A 12,475-nucleotide genomic window follows, 5' to 3' on the forward strand; every position below is an offset into this window, starting at 1 on the left:
TGGGGGAAAGCTGCTGTGGGTCTCCCTCGCCGTCGCAGCAACCACCACGCGACCGCTGTGAGGGGAGACTACAGCCCCCAGCTCCCCTGCAAGACACGCCCACTCCTGCCCACATTCGCGCCCGGAGGCGCTTAAGAACGAATCACTCCTCCCGCGTCGCGGGACGCGCCGGGAGAAGCCCGGGACAAGGGCGGGACCGTCTGTGGCCGTCCGGGGCAGGAGGAGGCAGGGCTGGGCCACCCCTCTGACATCGGACCATGGGTAAGCGTAAGAATACCCAAATTACTGAGGAGGGGGGCAAGAAGGCCAAAGTACCGAAACACTCAGAGACTATCATCTCCTATCTTACCTCTGCTGTGGGGGCTTTGTCAAAGGAAATAGCTACAGCCCAACAAGAGTTGGGCTTGATTTCTCCTCCACCTATCAACCAGTCTACCACCTCAGATACTGCCCCAACCCCATGTATCCCACTAGAGCCAGAAGTGGTTATCTTCAACTCTAACCCCTGTGCTCCTCCCACTGTCTGCCCAGCCCAAGCCCGCTCCCCTGTTCCGATTTTGCTAAGTCAGCCCCAGGGGCTCGGACAGGAGAAAAAAGTCACCACCAAAAGGAGGAAAAAGCCTGAGAGTGCTAACACCATTGAACATTTGGACAAGGAGAACATTGGTGAGCACCTAGAAGCGCTATTCGTCGCACGTATTGAACCCTTGTTAGTGGGCTTAGCGAAAGACCTTGTTGACACCTTGAACACTTGCCTCGCTGGCCTTTTAAAGAAATGTGCCCTAATTGATCATTTGGTCAAAAAACTGGGCCCTGTTCAGGAACCGCTAAGGGTGGATAGGAGTTGTGCAAATATCAGTTCACATAATGCAGCAAGTTTAACGGCCCCATCATTGTCATGCGAAGGAGGGACTGTAGACAACCCTAGGGCACGGGCTCCTTGTAAACCTTTAAGTAGTCCTGCTATTCCCCAGCCAACTGCGGTACATACTGAAAGCCACCCCGAGACCTACCGCCAAGTAACCAGCACAAGGGCCAAGGGGTGCCAGTCACACTTAGATCTGCCCCCGGACGCCGCTCCCTTAGTTGCCACATTTATAGGGGTTCCCCCGCTAGTAAACGGGGAGTTAGAACCCACAGCGGCACTAATACAAAAGGCCAGTCAATGGTGTGCTGACACTAGTAGTGGTGGGATAAACATATCTAACAGGATCATAATGGCTAGAAGGGTGAGCTGGATTGGATACTGTCCCAAAAATGTGAAGGGTGACTGTGTCATAGTTAACTTTGACAGCCCAAACCTGGCGGATAGCCTGTATTGGGACGGTTCAGCGATCAGAGACACAGGGAACATGAGACCGGTTCCCTTGGGCTTCTTTTATCCGCCGCCCGTCACACAACACTCACTTGCAAATTCACATCTCCGGTCATGTCACTCAGCCACAGTAGGGAACGGTTGGAGAGCAGTAACAGATAGGTCTAGATAGGGGAGACCCCATATCTCTGGCGTAAGTCCCGACCCAACCCTGTACAATAGATTCTCTCCACTCGTTGATGTAGAGGAAAATGACTGACAACCAACCCCAACGGCGTCCCCCTTAAATGGCACCCCAACTGTAGAGGGCATAGCACTGTGCAAACTCATTAGCTGGAATGTAGCAGGCATTAGAGCTAAAAGGGCAGGCACAGCCTGGATTAACTTTGTTGCTAGTCACGACGTGATTGCCATAAAGGAATCATGGGATACCTCTGCATGCTTTTGGTTGGATGGTTTTACCAGCTTTGCCGTCCCTGCAATTCCCAGTACCGCAGGTAGAGCTAAGGGGGGTCTTCTTTTTCTTTTTTCCTTACAGCTCACTGGGTCATTTAGGCAGCTGGAGTCCGGTTCTGCGAACCTTTTAATTGTGGAATGGACAGTCTCACTCGCCCGCACACTTTTTTTAATCAACTTTTATAATTCCCGGGAAAGGGTAGTGAAGCATGACCACATTGCCTCCCTAGACAAATTTTTAGGTAACCTCAGTCTAAATAATTACACCAATTTTGAGCTCATCTTAATGGGCGATTTTAACACCCACCTCTGTAGTAATTCCTGTTATACAGGAGAGTATGAGGGTCTCCCAGGTGCGACGGCCCCTCACTTTGAACATAAAAGGTCAGGAGAAGCCCTTGAAGAGTTACTGGCCAATTCTAACATATATGAACCACTCTATACGGGGTGAGAGATTATGCACATACAAGGGTACGGACCACGGTTCATTTATAGACTATATCTTTGCGACCCAGGGATCATTGCTAAGGTCAGGAAATACAAAGTTATTGCCTCGACTCAGAGCGACCACAACCCCCTGAAGTTTGAGTTGCTTTAGGGCGAATCCCAGTGTAAACAGGTTGGTCCCTCCCAGCCAGGGTCTACAGTGGTGCCCACAGACCAGGGCAGAAGGCTTAAATGGGTAAAGGTGGTCCCGGAAAGTTTTACCGGTAATTTGCTTCCCAAAATAGAGGGCCATATAGCGACCTATCTGGACCCAAAGGCTCCCAATCTACAAATCATAGAGGCCTTTGAGTCTGTATGTGCACAAATCTCGAGGGACCTGTCGTCAAACCAGAGTCTGAAAAGGGAAAAGCCCCATAAATGGTTTGACGCCAATTGCTCGAGAATCCACAGGCTCCTTAAGCAAGCCCTTACTTCCACTCCGAGATACAAGGCCCTCATTACCAACTTGAGGAGGGAATACAAATAAACCCTAAATGGAAGATAAAATGCCATCAAAAGTGATGCATGGGATAAGCTACTATCAATAGATGTTCTGCAAGATGGCAAACAATTTTGGGACACCATAAATCAGCCATTTTTCGCAGACTCAGAGAATGCAGTCACAGACTGCGTTATCCCCGATGAGAGGTGGCTTCTTCACTTTAAAGAAGTATATGGTGGCCATGACTGTGTTGCCCTCTGTGGTCTATTGGTAGCCCTGAATTCTGCCCCCGTAGTTTTTGGTAAGGACGAAGTGGAGAAAGCCATCCTTGAGACAAAGAAAAACAAGGCGCTGGGGCCTTACGGCGTACCGGCAGACCTATATAGACACTCCCCGAAATTTTGGGCACAGGTTCTAACAAACGTCTTTCGCTCTGCCAATGATAATGCATTTCCTACCACCTGGGCAACCTCAATTATCGTGCCAATTTTTAAAAAGGGGCAGCGTGACGATCCAGCATGCTACAGACCCATTTCCCTCCTTGACTCTGCCATTAAGATCTTAGCCAGAGTCCTCCTGTTTAAGTTAAGGGCGAACTTAAAGGTCTGTGGGGGGCTCTCGAATATACAATATGGCTTTAGAGAGAAAAGGGGCACCCTGGACCAATGCTCTAAGTTGCACCTTTTAATCTCTAAATACACGGTAGCCGAGGAGGGGTCCTTTTTTCTGGCCTTTATGGACCTCTCCTCGACTTTCGATTTTGTAAATAGGTCCAAGTTGTGGTCCATTTTACTGGAGATAGGAATTGATGCCTCATTGGTTACATTTATGGCCTCCCTGCATCAGGAGTTATTTGCCACAGTTAGGGTCACCAAGGAAGGTAGGTGCACGTCTAGATGCATCCTGACCCCCTTCTCTTTACTATTTATATTAATGGGCTGAGAAAACATCTAGAGGCAGGGGGGGGCGGACGTTCCGCGTGTTGGAGGAGTCAATGTACCGGCCCTCCTATACGCGGACGATGCAGTCTTAATAGCGTGCACTGGCAATGGTCTCCAGACTCTGTTGGATCTCTTCGGGTCCTTCATGGAGAACTTAGACTTAAGAGCCAATGCAAGAAAATCCCATTCGATGGTGCTTGGCCATCAGAGAAGCAAGCCTAAAACTAAAACCTTCATTTGTAAGGGGGAGGTGGTTTCAAGTGTTACCGTCTTCCCCTACCTGGCGGTCCTGTTCGACGAGAGGGGATCATGGGTTCCCCAGATTAAGGCTAAGAGCTTATCCCTGGCCCATTCCACGTCCGCCCTGATGGGTTTCTCAAGAAGGTTAGGGGCTAGGCCAATGGAGGCCCTTTTGAAAGTCTACAACAGCAAATGCATCCCTATTGCCACCTATGGGTCAGCTATGTGGGGCTATGTTGCCCAAGATAAAATCCAAAGGGTAGAAAAGGGGCTCTTAAGACAATTTCTGTCCATCCCTAAGTCCTCTCCCACCTTTTCTATCCACTCTGAGGTGGGTTTGGTTTATATAACGGATAGACTGAAATTGGCCCCCCTCGTATTCTGGGCAAAAACATGGCTTAACTCAGAATTAACCTTGAACCACGCAATTCTGTCAGACGTTTTGTTCATGGATTACGCCATGAAAATACCCTGGCTGAACTACCTAAAAAACACTTTTACAGACCTTGGGAGACCCAAACTTTTTTTGTCACCGTCCAACATTAGGAGAGAAGACGTTAAATGGATCAAGAGCCACTTTCTGGAGAGGGCAGGTTTGGCCAGAGAGGAGAGGGAACTAGCGAAACCCTCGGTAAGATCACATTTTATGTTAATCACCACCCCTTCTCTCGAACCTTATCTTAAAATTGTCACCAAACCCCTACACAGATTTTTACTGACAAAGTTTAGGTTTAATTTGATTCACCTTTCTTTAGGTTGCTACCTATCATGGGCCAAACCAGAAGAGGCTCCCCCCTGTGACAGCGACAAATTTTCCCATCAAGACACCATGCATTTTATGATGTTTTGTCGGTTTTACGCGGCCGCAAGGAAAAAATATTTATTACCTGTCTTAAGGGAGGCCGGTTTTATCCAAGTCGGCCCGCATTCATTTACCTTCAGATGTTGAGCAGCACTCGCATTATCTATTGTGTGGCTAGTTTTTTTGCGGCAGCTTTTAGATTTAAGAATAAACATGTGCCCCCAATTGCATTATATTATTCATGGCATACACATTGATTTTATCTTTCTGTAATTCGCAGTAAAATGTTTATTTGGGCTTAGCACTGACTTTGTACATCAATGAATTGCCCATTTTAACTCTGTATGTAAATTTTTTATACCTTTTATGATTTTTAACAAATCGAATAAAGTGTATTTTAACTGACTGACTGGCTATCCAAACTAGGTCCTACCCCCACAGACTACACCAGAAGCCTCTGCATCATCCTAGAAGACAAACTCATGATGAATAAACAGGTCAGCCCTGTGACAGCATCCAGCTACCTAACCCTCAGAATGCTTCCCAAAATTTTCAAATGGCTCCCCATTTACACAAGACGCGCGGTCACCCGGAGCACTCTTAACCAGTAGGATAGACTACGGGAACGCACTCTAAGTTGGCATCTCCAACCAGCTTATGCAAAGACTCCACCCTATAGAAAACACCGCTGCCAGCCTCATCCCAGATGTCCCCAGAAGCGCTCACATCACTCTCTACACCACTGAACTACATTGCCTACCCATCCAGGGGCATAGCTAATTCAAGCTGCTCAATCACTCCTACAAAGCCCCTCAACAACACTGGATCAGCATACCTCAATGCAGACTACAACTCTACCAACCTTTCAGACAGCTACACTCTACCTCTCTCACGGATCCACGGTATCTGCAGAAGTAAGTCAGGAGGGCGTTCCTTCTACTTCCTAATACCCTCCCGTGGCTGCTTTCTTCAGGACCAACGTGAAAAAATGTGTAGCATGGCTCAAGTAGAAAACATACTAAATCTCCCCTGGCCTCTCCTTCTTGGCATCGACCTTGATGCTTTGTTGGTATTGGACTATAATCACTAGAACATTGGTCTGAATCTGACTTTGAGTATCCTGAACCATCACCTCGCCCCTGTTGACTGAATTCTGGGGGTTTGTAGTCATCAGAGGTGTAAGTGTAAACCTTTTCGTGGGAGAAACTTTTAGATTTTATCTGAAAGTAAATTCTCTTTGTAGTTCCTATTGGTCTTGTTTGTTTCTTCAGTATACTTCTTGAAGTGAGTGGCTGACATGAAAACGACTATCTCAGCCACTTTCTTCAAGAAGAATACTGAAGAAACAAACCAGACCAAAAAGGACTACAAAGAGAATTTACATTCATCTAAAATCAAAAAGTTTCAAAAGGATCTGGCACAGTTCTCCCTCGAAAAGGACCCCTCTTCAGTAAGGTTCAGCACTCTCTGTACATTACCACATTTTCCTTCCCCAGGTGTAAGCACAGCTCAGTGCGGTAAAAGTTAGGGAGAGGATGTGGAGTTGGGGCCAGAGCTGCCGAGTTTGGAACTGGGGAACAGAGTTTGAGTCTGTGTCAGCTACACATCCTGTAATTCTGGCAAATCACTAAATCTCCCGGCGCCAATAAAAATATGAATGTGTCATTGTGTAATGTAAATGGTGCTCTTGTAAAGCGCTCCGATACCTTCGGGTCGAGTTCACACTATATACAAACTGCAAACAGAACACAATATCTCTGCTCAGGCTAATTCTCTTAGGGGCTGGTGTACCCCCAGCACCTCTGGTTTCCTTTATCACCTCTCCTGGCCCTACAACTCAGATTGCTTCATCAGCTCCTATCTGACACTAAGGCATTCCACTGGTCCTTGGCTACTAAAAATGTGGCCTGCTTGAATTTTGGCCCTACAACTATTTAATATTATGTCATTAATAGCTGGCAGGGTGTTAAACAGGTCATTCCTCTCCTAAAAAGATAGGGTTATATGAATCATAAGGTAAGAATCTGTTTGTCTCGCATCTTGGTGCCGAAACTTCAAAAACTATTCCAAATGTTTTACAGTCCTTGAAGTGATGTTTGTAGTGCTGTGATTGATTTTACATTAAAGTCCACCAAGAAAACGCAATTTAGAAGTTGAAATCATATAACGTTGCCCTTCTGTCGGTCATATAATACAATGAAATTATAAAAAAAATTGAAACTGGAGGCAGCAATTTGCTCTGTTTGTGACATTTCGCTCGGATTTTGGCCTCTATTTCTGAAACAATAGCCTGTTTTTCGTAAAAAGCTGCATCATTGCCAGCAGAGAGTTCAGCGGAAACTTAAGGCGCCCTTAAGGTGCTTGTAGCCAAGAAGCTGGATAGGGAAAGTATTATTTCACTGGGCAGTGGGGAAATTGGGTGGAATGTTGTTGTTGTGGTGTGAAGACGGGGCATAGGGGCGGGTGTGAGGTTGCAGGGGAGTTCCTATAGTTTTTGAACAGGTCATATAATGTACCTCCTTAAAAACATATAATTAGCAGAAAGTATTTAAATCAGTTATTTATGCTGATTATATTGAGAACCTGTTTAGGTACATTTCGTATTCTGTCATTCTTGTGGTATGAAAGGTTTCCCAGCAGTGTTAGCACCGGCAGTCTAGACCCAGGCACCGAGAGCCGGGTACCCCAGACCCCGGCAGTGCAGAGCCCGCCTCTCCAGGGGTGGATTGTCTCTTTACTGTTTCCAGTTCTAGGACATATTATTTAATCGGTCTACAGAAGGCTGTCGAGGAGCGGGAGGGAAAGGGCTGTGTATAGGGTGAAGGGTCTTGAGCAGTAGAAATGGAGAGGGTTCCAGGGCTGAGAGGTGTGGTGCTGCTGTGAGTTGTCTGACATTGGGTGGCTTGTAGTTGGTTCTGTTATTGTCTGGCTGCTGACCTCTGACCTCTGTTTGTCTCTTGCAGCTGCGGTGACCCTGGATCCGGACACTGCTCATCCATGGCTCGTCCTGTCCGAGGACGGAAGGAGCGCGAAGACGGGAGACAGAGCACAGGATCTGCCTGACACGCCCCAGAGATTCACTAAATACCTTTTTGTCCTGGGGAGAGAGAGGCTGAGCTCCGGGAGGCATTACTGGGAGGTGGAGGTGGGGGACAAGACCCGCTGGGGGCTGGGGGTGTGTGATGAGGCTGCGAGGAGGAAGGGGGAGATCACAGCAGCACCTGAGGATGGATTCTGGACTGTGGGGCTCATTGGTGGTAAATATGAAGCTCGCACCTCCTCTCCCACCCTCCTGACCCCCCGTGTGCCCCCCAGGGCTGTGGGTCTCTTCCTGGACTATGAGGCGGGCAGGCTCTCGCTGTACAATGTGGATGACCGGTCTCTGCTCTTCACCTTCCCCGGGGCCTCCTTCCCCCGCACCCTGCGACCCTTCTTCTGTCCTGGACTTAACGATGGAGGGAGGAATCCGGGGGCGCTGCGGATCCGGCCGGTGACTGGAGGGGAGTGAGAGCCACAGACTGCAGCGCAGGTGAGAGGGCCGCGTATAATGTAAACTAACCTCAGTTAGGGAACCGTGCATATTATCATTCAAAGCGCAGTGCTCTCACAGTGACCTGCTCCTGCATGCAAGAAGCAGGCAGCCAACTAAGCATCGCTTATTTGTGCTGCAGGCAGCAGTTCAGGAAGAAGAAACCAACCCAGTCTTGTTGCTGGAGCACAAACACTAGCGTACCGTGTCCAAAGGTCACAATCACACTCCTTTGGGCACATATGGAGCGAGTCTTGAAATCTGCCTCCGCGGCCTGATGGAAAACTATCTGATGCTGTCACTGAATGTTACTTCTGGAGGAAGGAGGAGGTCGCCACTGCGACCCCTGCCACTTTGCTTGTGACACCTGGCTCCCATTAACGTTGTCCGGACACAGCAGTCAAGCCGGTCTAGCCCTTACATTAACAAGCATTGGCAAAAGCCAACATGTTTCGCCCATGCGAGACCTATTGCCGTTGTCAGTTTTATAAAGTGTTGCCCAGCGGCACAGAGTGCTGCCAACATGGCTTAAAGTAAATAAAAACAAAGTGGTACGGCGCTGGCAACGCTGGCCGCTCCACCATATCTTTTGTTTTTGTTTACTTTAAGCCTTGTTGGACAGCAGCTGCTGCTATGCAGCATCTTTATATAAAAAAAACGATGATTACGCCAAATAGCTGGTCGATGTGTGACTGTACAAAGCCGGTGAAAAGACCAGCAGCAACTATCTAAATAATATATACTTTGGACGTGGCACCTGGTTATTAGATGGCTATCAATTCTTCATAAATCTATGCCTGTTCCTGGGACCTGACCTGGTGTGCGGAAACAAGTTGTCGAATACTGTGTGTGGAATGAATGCTTGTATCTTTGTGTGTTGTGGGTGTGTTGGGTATACGTGTGCATGGGCTGGGTGGATTGAGTATTTTGTGAATATAATTCTTTATGATATTTCCCATTTCTACGTTTGCAGTTACCTGATTGACAATTCTGGATTGTGTCCTTCGAAAGAAACTGATGAATTATAACTTAAATCTCCATCTCAGCCACTGAAAATATCTGCACACAAATCGGCCTTAGACCTTTTCAGTGAGGAGCACACAGCGTTGTACACTTTCTGCAAGAAGCACGTTGAATTGGAGCCTTTCAACCAAAACATTTGAGTTTTAAACAAATGACGAAAGTGAGAGAGGGACCTGGGCATTGCTGCAGGTGCCCACCAACACTCTTGACTTTAAAAGGCGACTCTATTAGCTTTCAGTCGCCTCACTATCCATGTTTCGATGTGAATAAACAAAAATATCAAAAAGGTGTCTTAGTGCTGGTGATGAAATCTCACAGTATTTAAGAATATAATCACAAGTAATCACAAATTGTTGGAAGCCTCACTTTAGCAGTGTGGCTACATCAAACAGGTTCAATTCACATTGGAAATATTACATTGAATCTAGTGCAGTGGTAAAACCAAGGGCGTAGCTACCATAGATGCAGCAGGTGCAATGCACCGGGGCACCTTGAACCCTGACAATGCTACAATGTATTGCCCTGACAGCGGTCAAAGGGGCCATTTTCCTTCTTGCACCAAGGCCCATGGCAGGGACTTTCACAGCATAGCATTTGGCTTCCATAGACTGCCATGGGGGAAACAACCTTTACAACGCAACTTTTACACCGCACTACCATTACAACGAAACTTTTACAACGCAACATCCATTACAACGCATGCATTTACAACGCAACCATTACAACGCATGACACTACAACGCACACCACTACAACGCATGCCATGACAACGCAGTCATTACAACGCATACCATTACAACGCATAGCATTACAACACATAGTACCCTTGCACTATCCAACACTTACCCTACTGTTGCACCCCCTGGAGTTAGAATAGTCATTTTTACCCCTACGCTATCCAATACTTACCTTACATGCTATGTAATGTTATGCGTTGTAATGGTATGCGTTGTAAATGTAGTATGCGTTGTAGTAGAATGCGTTGTAAAGGTAGTTACAAAGAATTCGTTGTAATGGCATGCGTTGTAATGGTATGCGTTGTAATGGATGTTGCGGTGTAAAAATTACGTTGTAAAAGTATGCGTTGTAACGTCATACATCCCTGTCCGGGCATAGCACACAGCGGCATAACCTGTCAGAGCATAACAAGAGGCAGCATCGAAGTCTGCTAGAGCATAACACAAGGAAGAAAGGCCCATCAGAGGCTGTCAGAGAATACCGCATAGCAGCATAAGCCCTCCACAGACAGTGAAGGGCATAAAGCATGGCAGCATAGACCCTTCAGAGACTTTCAGGACATAGCACAAGGCAGCAAAGGACCACTAGAGACAGTCAGAGCATACCACATGGCAGCATAGGCCCTCCACACACGGCGAAGGGCATAAAGCATGGCAGCATAGGCCCTACAGAGACTTTTAGAGCAGAGCTCTTTATAGCATAGGCCATTCAGAGACTGTGAGAGCAGAGCTCCCCATAGCACAGGCCCTTCAGAGACTGTCATAGCAGAGCTCTTTGTTGCATAGGCCCTTGATGGACTGCCAGAACACAGCTGTTCACAACATAGGCAGTACCACTGGAATTATGTGATTGTGCGGCCACAGCATTTTTCGCAAGCCACATTTGCCGCATAATCCATCATCTTCTGAATAATCTGCAGGTTTCAAACAAAAAGGTTGTTTCTAGCTCAAACGGTTGAAAAGTTACTAAAAACACAACAACCTGTTACTGTGCAGAAGAAGGCTCCTTTCAAAGGTGGACTGGTGACCTTTCTGTTACTTATAGCTATATTAGAGTGTTAGGCCAGTACTAATGTGGTGCAACCAGTGGCCAGACAGTGTTAACAAGTGTAGAAATGTCAAAATAATGAAAAAATGGTATCGCAAACTGCTGTATTACGCCGCATAATTACTAATAAAAAAAATACTCCCCCTGTTACTCCTTTTGATAAAGCATTTCTTTGAAAGACACCGTCCTTCTTTTCTTTTTTTTTTGATTTCAACATTCTTTTATTGGCAAGTTTTATATATACATACAGTACAGTGATAGCATTGCCTCGCGGACTCCGTAAGGGTTACAACGGGCTTGGCGGGCTTCATGGTGGAGCGTATATCACAAGATCGGTAGTGTAGGCACATTGTTAAATCTTGTTGCACCCTTGTTGAAAAAGAAAGTGAGTGAGAGATGAAGAGAAGAGGGTGAAAAGGAAATGAAGTGGAGATAGAGATGAGTTATCGGATGGTTATGCTGTGCCAAGCACAGGTGGTAGGTGGTGAAGTGGAGACTCCTATAGGACCATCTCATGGGGGTTTGTGCATACCCAGGTGTATGTCTAGGGATGACCACATTTCGCCTCTCGCTGTATGGTTGGGAGCGTGTGTTGCCGCTATGTTGTCGGCCCCTCTTAGAAAGGTGATCCAGTTGACCCAGCCCTTGAAGGTGGCCTTCCTTGTGTTTTTCCAGTTTGCTAGAATTGTTTTAACTGCTGCCGTGAGGAGGAGGTCTATCAGGTCCCCGTCCACTTTTGAGTGGAGGCCTGGGGCCATGAAGGCCGTCACTAGTCCTACAAAGCCTGGCTGTATGTCCCTCCCCACTGCCTTTGTGATGAAATCTGTGATTTTGGCCCAAAAGACCCTGACTCGGGTACAGTAAAAGATTAGGTGTGCAAGGTCTCCTCTCTCTTTTTTTGCAGTTCCAGCAGGTGTCGCTTTCTCTGACCCCTACCTCCGCAAGTCTGGCTGGCGTCCAGTAGGCTTTGTGTAATAGCCAGCATTTTGTCTATGCAACCTGGGGTGAGATTTTGTTTTGGGAGGCGGACAGCCACAGGCGGCTTTTTTCCTTCTCATTCAGTTGTCTGACTAGAAGCTTTTCCCAGAACCCCATTGTCTTTTTGTTGAGTTTTGACGTTGTCAGACTTAGTAATTTGTAAAGGTGGGAGGTGTGGTGGCCTAGCTTGTTTAGGTTCCCCGTGTATTGTAAGATGGAGGGTGTGTTTTTGTCCAGATTGGCTTTCGAGACGGCAGCTTTGATTTTGAGAAACCCATAAAATTCAACCGCGGTTAGGTTGTGGAGGTTTTGTAGGGCTTCGAAAGTTAGTGGTGCGTTGTTTTTTTCCAGTTGTTGGGGAGTGGATATGCCCTTCCCCAGCAAGGTGTTGTTTGCTAGGTACTTCCCTTTATTTTTAATGTTGGGGTTGTACCATAGGGATTCCCATTTGGTGTTTCTGATGCTATGTTCCATTTTT

General features: G+C 47.0%; 1 pseudogene across 1 annotated transcript in view; it reads left to right on the plus strand.

Moving 5' to 3' along the window:
• LOC147717630 (E3 ubiquitin-protein ligase TRIM39-like) overlaps positions 1-12,475 on the plus strand; it is a 245,838-nt pseudogene that overhangs the window by 187,935 nt on the left and 45,428 nt on the right. The window contains exon 7 of the transcript XR_015296081.1: positions 7,646-8,211. The product of XR_015296081.1 is annotated as an E3 ubiquitin-protein ligase TRIM39-like (transcript). The remainder of the gene's footprint in view (positions 1-7,645; positions 8,212-12,475) is intronic.

Source organism: Lissotriton vulgaris, chromosome 5 (genome assembly GCF_964263255.1).
Source record: "Lissotriton vulgaris chromosome 5, aLisVul1.2, whole genome shotgun sequence".
NCBI classification, from domain to species: Eukaryota; Metazoa; Chordata; class Amphibia; order Caudata; family Salamandridae; genus Lissotriton; species Lissotriton vulgaris.